Source organism: Sebastes umbrosus, chromosome 16, assembly GCF_015220745.1.
Source record: "Sebastes umbrosus isolate fSebUmb1 chromosome 16, fSebUmb1.pri, whole genome shotgun sequence".
Taxonomy (NCBI): Eukaryota; Metazoa; Chordata; class Actinopteri; order Perciformes; family Sebastidae; genus Sebastes; species Sebastes umbrosus.
In genome coordinates this window covers 6,594,569-6,603,397 of record NC_051284.1, presented here as the reverse complement: position 1 = coordinate 6,603,397, position 8,829 = coordinate 6,594,569, and positions in this window count along the sequence as shown.

The following is an 8,829-nucleotide window of genomic DNA, read 5'->3' as shown; positions in this document are numbered from 1 at the left end:
AAACCCATAGGAAATGTGGGATTTTGCCACTTAAAGCAGCAGTGGGGTTATTTTTTATAAAACGGTCACTATATCCTGACAGTAGCGCATGAGACAGGTAACCTGAAAAACATCATGTTCCTCTGTGTCCTCCGGTGCTCCTAATGGCATCAGAAGGATTTCACAGACCGGAGGAAATCAACCAATCAGAGCCGAGCTGGGACCTTGCCGTCTCTGAGCAGCTGTCAATCACTCGCAAACTCCGATCAAACGGTCAAACTAGGCAGCGCTGATCGAATGTGAATCAATATTCTGTTACTGTAATGCCTATTTCTCTCCTCGCATGTTTTCAGAAACATCTTGTAGTGTAGTGTTTAGCTGTAAAATGAGAAAGTTTCTGACCCGGCAGCCATGTTGAGATCAATTGAGGAAATATCAAGCACCGCCCACCAGCCGGAGCACAGCCAATAGGAACGCTCAATAGGAATGCTCTCTCTGAAATTACCTGTGATTGGCCAAAGTCTCCCGTCACGGGCTAGATTTTTTTAAAGCCTGAAAACAGGCATAAATCTGAGAAATTAAGTCTTGTCGATCCAAAATAAAGACAGATTTAGCAAACGCATGGCTTATTTCTCGCATAAAGTGTTTTCACAAACACATTTCGGTGAACAATTTTCGTGATGTAAGAGAGGAAAGTTTTCAAACGAGATGCTATGTTGGTTCCGGTTTGACAGCTGGGAGCAGCAGCACATGAGGGAAAGCGTTCGTCCAATCAGTGCCTAGTGTCTAATGGCAGCCCATCAAGTGTCCAATGCTGGGAAGCAGATGGGAAGATCCCTCGCGATAAAAAACAGCCTACGTCCTTTCCACGCTTCCCATTCATTGTCTATGTAATCTGCCGTGCAATGCATTCTGGTAGCTTGGTGGCACGATTTGAGAGATGGGGCGTCACGTTGACCGCTTCTTATTTGCATAAAGTTGAGGTCTAGGCTACTTTAAGCAAATCAGGGGCGTCCAGCACGACTCGCCGCGTCTTTTTTAAAAGAATCAATGCAAAGGTGATAAGTGTGTGTGGGAATTTACTTTTTACCTTGGATATTTATTATGATTTCCACCTCTGCAAGCTCTGTTTTTTTAAGTGTGTGCTGTACAGACATCTGACAGTTTGTGAATTCTGTAAAACACAATAAGCACAGCAGGAATTATGCATGGTATAGATAGATAGACAGATAGACAGATAGATGTACATGTCAATCTTGTGGAAATACTGTAGTCTATAATGGATAAGAAGTCAGCTAGGTGATACTCATAGAAAATATCATTTGTAACAGGACCCAGACGCTGTACAGCCTGAGTCAGCCTGGCAACATACTGAGTGTTACCTGTAGGACATCCACACCATGCAGAATTACACATGTGTTTTACAGAATCCCCAAACTGTCAGATGTCTGTACAGTACACACTTCAAAAAACAAACTGAGGGGATTAGACAGAGAAGTAGGTGATAATTTCCATGTACACCGTAAGCATGTCTGTAACACAATGTATTAATTATTGCTACTTTTTTCTCTCCCAGCAGACAACCGATCCCCAGTACAATAAAAGGTCAAAAAGTATTGTGGTGTCCTCTCCCTGTTGTTTCACGAATATACAGTACACTATATATAGTTATTGGTCCAGTGAACTATATCAGCCATTTCTAATCAACAATATATTCATCAAACCTCTAACAACAATATGAACAGCAGTCTTCATAAACACAATATAACTGTAACAATAAAAAAATGAATAGTCACAAAGTTAAAATAATAACAGTACTTAACTTTTTTTTTATTAGCCTTTATTAATATATGGTATTTTAATGCAGGCTAATAAAAATAAGGCAAAATACATGCAGAAGATCATGGAATAACTGTAATAAACAAATTGTTTTTTTGATCGGAGAGGCTGCTGACTGAACAGATAAGGCACCAGGATTAATCTAGCCTGGTTGTTGGCCTGGTCTGGAGCAGGATAGCTGCACACAATAAATCTACATGGCGATTTACTGCTTTAATCAGGATGACTGGAAAAACCCCGGCTTAATCCACTGTCTAAGTTTTGTGAAACAGCCCCTGGAAGACAGAGGACTGTGGATATACAAGCTGTTGTTATGATATATACATGGGACCATTTTCACACCACTCTTCTCACTCACCAATTAGCTTCATTCCAGACTGCCATGTCGCTGTGAAAATATTCCTGTATTGGAATGATCAGATGAAGATGGAAGATGAAAAATGAAAAGAGTGTCTGTGTTTGCCCTCTTGACTGTACTCGTTTGCTCACTTTGCTCACTTCCATTTAGGTAAATGTCATCAGCTGGAGTCCTGCAGAGGCATCCTCAGGTGTGTGCTACATGTGTGCTTCCTGAGAACACGCCCCCGGAGGTAGATCCCAAAGAGAGAGTGATTGATTAGCAGGAGTTCCCCAAAATAAAAGCACAACATAACAAACAACAACTTCCTGTATTAGTCTGTTCTGTCCAACTTTACACAGTCAAATGTGCGTGTCTTTTTTCACCTTTAGTAAGCGACACAGGGGGATGCTTTCCAGGCTCCTCACAGAGTGGCATTGAAAATGCTCTAGCCAAATAGATCATTAGTTTTATTTGAAAGCATTAGTGGGTAGAATTGGAGCAAATATGATTAAAAAAAAAAGTTATTTTTATAAAACGGTCACTATATCCTGACAGTAGTGCATGAGACCGGTAGTATAAAAAAAAGCATGTGCCTTTGTGTCCTCCGGTGCGCCTAATGGCATCTGCAAGATTTCACAGACCAGAGGAAAACAACCAATCAGAGCTGATCTGGAGTCTGCCGTCCAGCTGCCGTCCAGCTGCCGTCTAGCTGGCTGTCAATCACTTGCGAACTCCGACCAGATGGTCAAACTAAGCAGCGCTGATCAAATATGAATCAGTATTCTGTTACTGTAATGCCTATTTCTCTCAAATGTTTTCAGAAACATCTTATAGTGCACGGTTTAGCTGTAAAATGAGAAAGTTTGTGACAGCCATGTTGAGATCAGTTGAAGAAATACCAAAAACCGCCCACCGCCAATAGGAACGCTTAATAGGAACGCTCTCTCTGAAATTACCTGTGATTAGCTAAAGTCTCCCGTAACCGGCTAGATTTTTTAAAGCCTGAAAACAGAGCCATGAGGAGGTGCAGAAGTCTAGTTATTTCTCAGAACACTTGAATTACAATATGCTGAAAACTTTTTATGGATTTTTTGCCCAATGATGCCTAAAAATATACTACCTATTGCAGGTTTAATTGCAGTGCTTTCAAAAGCACATACTGTACAGTATGTTTAGCGCAGTACTGTGTAGATACCTTAGACTGAGACTGAGCTCATCTTAATAAGTGCATCCCATGTCAAACTGTGATCAGTGTGACATGCAGCACACTGACTCATGTTCACAGTTCAGCTGTAAAGAAGAGCTGTCAGGGAGGAGACACAGTGTTGATTGACTGGTTAAAAACTAGCCTGACCAGGACCAGGCTTGTCTCGGGGGGATATGTTTCCATGGTAACTTGGGTCACACTCAAAGACTGTAGCCTACGTAGGAAGTGGATTTAGTCACCGTGAAGTCACCCATTGGTTCGTAGCCTGCTGTTCTGCAGCCCTTTAAGTTTGGCATTTTTGCCATCGCCTTAATGGTTTTTGGCAGTCGCTATCTTGTTTTAGGCCGTTGCCATCTTGGTTTTTGGCGGTCACCATCTTGTTTTTGGCCGTCTCTATCTTGTTTTTGGCCGTCACCATCTTGTTTTTGGACGTCTCTATCTTGTTTTTGGCTGTAGCCATCTTGAATTTGGCCATTGCCATCTTGTTTTTGGCCGTCACCATCTTGTTTTTGGCCGTCTCTATCTTGTTTTTGGCTGTAGCCATCTTGAATTTGGCCGTTGCCATCTTGTTTCTGGCCCTCACCATTTTGGTTTTTGGCCGTCGCCCTGAAATTAACTTTCATGAACTGAAAACACGCTGTTAAAGTCTTAAGATGAAATCAGTCAACGTTGTCAATCACAAGGTAGCCCCGCCCTAAAGCATCCCCTGCTTTATGGTCTATTTGACTCTAAATGTGATCATCATTTACTAAATGAATATCAGGTTGTATTGAAGAAGACTTGAAACTAGCAATTGAGACATTGGTTTGTGGACTGCTGTTCCGAAGCCTCAAGTTCGGTATTTTAGCCATCGCCATCTGGTTTTTGGCCGTCGCCATCTTGATTTTGTCCGTCGCCATCTTATTTTTTGTCCGTCACCATCTTGGTTTTGGCGGTCGCCATCTTTTTTTTGTCCGTTGCCATTTTGTTTTAGACCGTCACCATCTTATTTTTGGCTGTCACCATGAAATTAACTTTCATGAACTAAAAACACACTGTTAAAGTTCTGAGACGAAACCAGGCAACCCTGTCAATCACAAGGTAGCCACACACTAAAGCATACCCTGCTTTATGGTCTATTGGTTTAAAGTTTAAGGCGCCTCAGCATTGGCTTCACTTTTCAGAACCACAGGTTGCCCACTGATCACATGTACTTAAAGCTCCTTTATGAGACCGGATTCCTAAAATGAAGCCAGATTTACTGAAGTACACCTGATCTAACTGGTAATCTTGCTTTATGAAACACCTCTTTGGACCGGGCTACACTGGAAGGATGAGTTGTCATGGTAACTTCGGTACAGTAAGTATGAAAACCTCCTCGAATGTGAAACAGAATTTCTTGAAAATAACCGTGGCTATATTAGAAAGCATTATTAATCACCAATGGGCAAACCCATTTGCCAACAAATCAACTCATACAGACAACAAACATCACAGTACACAACAAATACACAGTACAACAAATAAGTTACACCATAAAGACCCATTTGAGATGTGATTAACAGCTGAAAGTTACTACATCTAAAGACCACATCTAAAAGTGTTCAGACCTTCTGAGTCGCTCCGTATGGAACGCCGAGGAGATTTACTGAAGCATCCCTGGCTTAACTAGTGCTCTGGCCCCCTGTGTTTGCTATCGTTGTTTGTTAGAAGTGAGGGGATCATCATTAACTGGAAAAACTTCTTTGTCTTCTCACAGCTGTGGACCCCCACCAAGGGAGCAAGAACTCATGCTCCATCACCTCCATCATGGCTGACTCTCACTCAGCTGTTACTGTGTGCACTGAGAGGAAGAAAGAGAACGCCTGGATGTGAACTACAGTTTAACTGCTGCCACTGATATTTGCTGTTAAAAATCAAGTGATTCTATACTACTCAAAACTCCAATATCCAACCCAAGACATGACTGCACTTTCACATATTCTCTGTCGCACTCATGACATGAGATGGTTGGTATGCAGCCCGGGCCCCCTTCAGAGAGGAACAACGATGAGGTGAAAGCTTGATGGATAGTCGTCCTATACTGTACAAAATGACCAGGACCAGCGAGGCACTTCGCTTGACATTCGGAGCCTCCCACCTGTCTTGTCAGCCTAAATCACAAAGTGGTGCTGCAGCACCGGAGAACATCCTCTTCCCCCTCCAATTCATAAATTCATTCCATTTTCCAAATTAAATTCTGATATTGTATATGATCACTGGCAGGCAGGTACACTTACAAGAAATAATGAGGTATAACATTCAGGAGCAAACAGGAACACTAACAGCAAAAACAAAGCCAACAACAACAAAAAAAAAACATAATTTCTAGGTACATGTATTATCCCTTATTAATATTTGTCTGCCTCTGCATCTTTTAAGTCACCTTGAAACACTTACTTCCACTTCACTAAACCACAAACGTTTATGTAAGGGATAATGTACAGCGAACCGGTCATTGTTGTGGGTTGTGGAGGGGTGGATTTTACAACAATGACCCGCTAGCTGTACATTATCCTGTTTATTAAGACCCAAAAAGGTCCGCCAAAGTCCGACATCAGAACTGCGCCCATAGCAACGGTCTGTTATACATAGCAACGGTCTGCTATAAAGAAATAACAGACAGTAGAACGCTGTGACTAACCAATCAGAATCGAGTATTCAACAAAGCTGTGTAATAATTCCTGTTAAACCTCTGTATGTAATAGTGGGTTACTGGAAACTCAAAAGCTCTGCACAAAATACACAATACAATGGAATGCAGCAATTATGGGCGGTTATTAACTAAACTTTAATAAATGCTTTTCTGGCTATAACATGCCAAATGTCTCCTGTAAAAAAAAGGTCTACACAATCTACAGTAGGTGCCAAATAAGTGAGGGATAATGCTTGACGAGGTGTCCATTATCAGGAATTAATGAGGCCAGAACCGCCCGATGCGTAGTCCATTAATTCCTGATTATGGACACTACCATGGTCACTTGCCAAAGAAAAAAATTTAACAAATAAGACCATTAATTTATGTTTTCACGTGTTTTGCAACCAAAATCTAAAGTTTTTCCACAATGCATTCATTTCATTTCCCTGGTAACTTCGCAGAAGCAACCGCTCTACCTCCAACCCTCTGCGTTGTCCATTAATTCTTGATAATGGACACCTCGTCGGGCATTATCCCTTATGTAACTTACTTGTTGCAGCTTGTGTCTTACAGTCTCCACTCTGTGATGGAATAACTTCACACTCAGTTTACAGACTTTACAGACAGTTAAACTGTACTTACTTTATAGGTGTACATTATCAGGAATTAATGGACACCCGGCAGCCAATCAGAATTGAGTATTCATCCAGACCATGGTATAAAACTGCCTTAACTCCTTAATGTCTTGAATGAGTAGGCCTATCTTGTTCCAGTCTTGTGTTCTGACAGGATGTATGAACTAATCTATACTCACTATCCAATATCTTTTCTATGCATTCCTCTTTTTAAAAAAAATAGATACAGTTGTTGATAATGTACAATGTACTCAACAGTATAGGTGTTCATCAGTCAGTAAAGATCTCAGTAGCAGTTCTGTTTCATAATTTTCATTCTTATCGTGGCCTGTTCTAAATGTCCTCAGTGAGATGGACATACTTGCCCAGGACTTTATGAGGAAACCAAGCAAGAGCAGCAAGACAGCCAACAAAATTAAGTCTCCACTGGAGTCCCCAGACTTCATAAATTGACTCTGACTCATTATTGCCCCGCCCCGGGCACTGAGCCAGACTTATTAGAGTTTTGTATTTTTCATTAGTTTTTATTTTTATTTCGTTTTTAATTTCAATTCAGTTAAGTTTCATACTAAGTTAAGTTAAGTTACATACTCTGCCCGGCTGCCACTCGCGTTTCCACCATGGATGTATTCCACTATTCCACTTCCGGCAACACATCACCTGGCGAGATTTCAGAAGGAGACTTCTGCTTGAGCGAGACTGTTTCCATAATGTCAGACACTTATAATAACAATCTGAGCCTGTCGTGGCAAAAACAAGCACTTTTAGTGGAGGTAAATGACGGTGCCAGCTTGCCCCAATAGCACCATATTGCAGCTCGTGAGCAGCTGCCGTTTACTGCGCTCTCCCTCAGTATTGGACCAATTTCAGTTGCCCCTATTAGTCAGCTAGATACAAAAACATGGGAAATTGGGTCCGGGTTGAAAAGTACCGACGTTACCCTTTAAGTCGTATAAGATCCATCCGTCCATTTTCTAGCTGTTTATCCAGATCAGATTCATGGTGGGAAAAGGGCAAGTAGAACAGCCCAGATAACTTTGCCTGAACAACTTGCTCAAGTTCCTCCTACGAGATCCCCAGGTGCTCTACTGAAATGGCATCAGGTGGGTTGTGGTAACCCACAATTTGCAAAACTCTCACGACATGGTTAAGGTTAGGCATTGACCTCTAATAGTTAAGGTTAGACATTGATCTCGAATAGTTAAGGTTAGATATTGATCTTGAACGTTTGAGGTTCGGCATGGACTTCTTATGGTTAAGATTAGGCCTTGACCTTAAATGGTTAAAGTCAGGCACTGACTGCAAAGGTTAAGGTTAGGCATTGAACTCTAATGTTTAAGGTTAGGCATTGACCTCTAATAGTTAAGGTTAGACATTGATCTCGAATAGTTAAGGTTAGATATTGATCTTGAACGTTTGAGGTTCGGCATGGACTTCTTATGGTTAAGATTAGGCCTTGACCTTAAATGGTTAAGGTCAGGCACTGACTGCAAAGGTTAAGGTTAGGCATTGAACTCTAATGTTTAAGGTTAGGCATTGACCTCCACAGGAACTTTCCACTGGATCTAAAGACCTTTTGAGAAACTCAAACTTTCGACTGTAGGGACCAGGGTCTAAATTAAGTTCCGGGAACATTTTTAATGGGCCTTTTGACCCCCCAAAAAACTACTGTGACCACCAGCAGCCCTCGTCCCATGTCATGTTGCTTTTTCATACGTCAGCGGACTAATTTGCCTAAGCTTCGCAGGTCTTTGGACCGCGGTGGAAATGCAGACAACAGTGGGCTGCAGGAACCTTTCATTTCCTTGAAAAGTAGTTACAGGGACTAAAAGTCCCGAGAAATTTTGGTGGAAACCCAGCTTAATGGTTAAGGTTAGACATTGACCTTGAATGGTTAAGGTTAGACATTGACCTCTAAGGTTAGGAGGATAGGTCGTCTGGCAGCGAGGTTTCGCAAATTGTGGGGTACCATTTACACACGACCAGGCCACAGCCGGAAAGAATAGCGCCATTCATAAATTCACAAGAAGCAACAATGAGCCCATTCCGCACAAAATTTACTTGGGTAGCAGAAGTATCAGAAGTGTTTCCAAACTCTATTTTTTGGTTTTGCAAGAGAAAAAAACAGTTGATTGGTCCCAAAGGAGTCAAGTCTTTACCTACGGACTGCAGA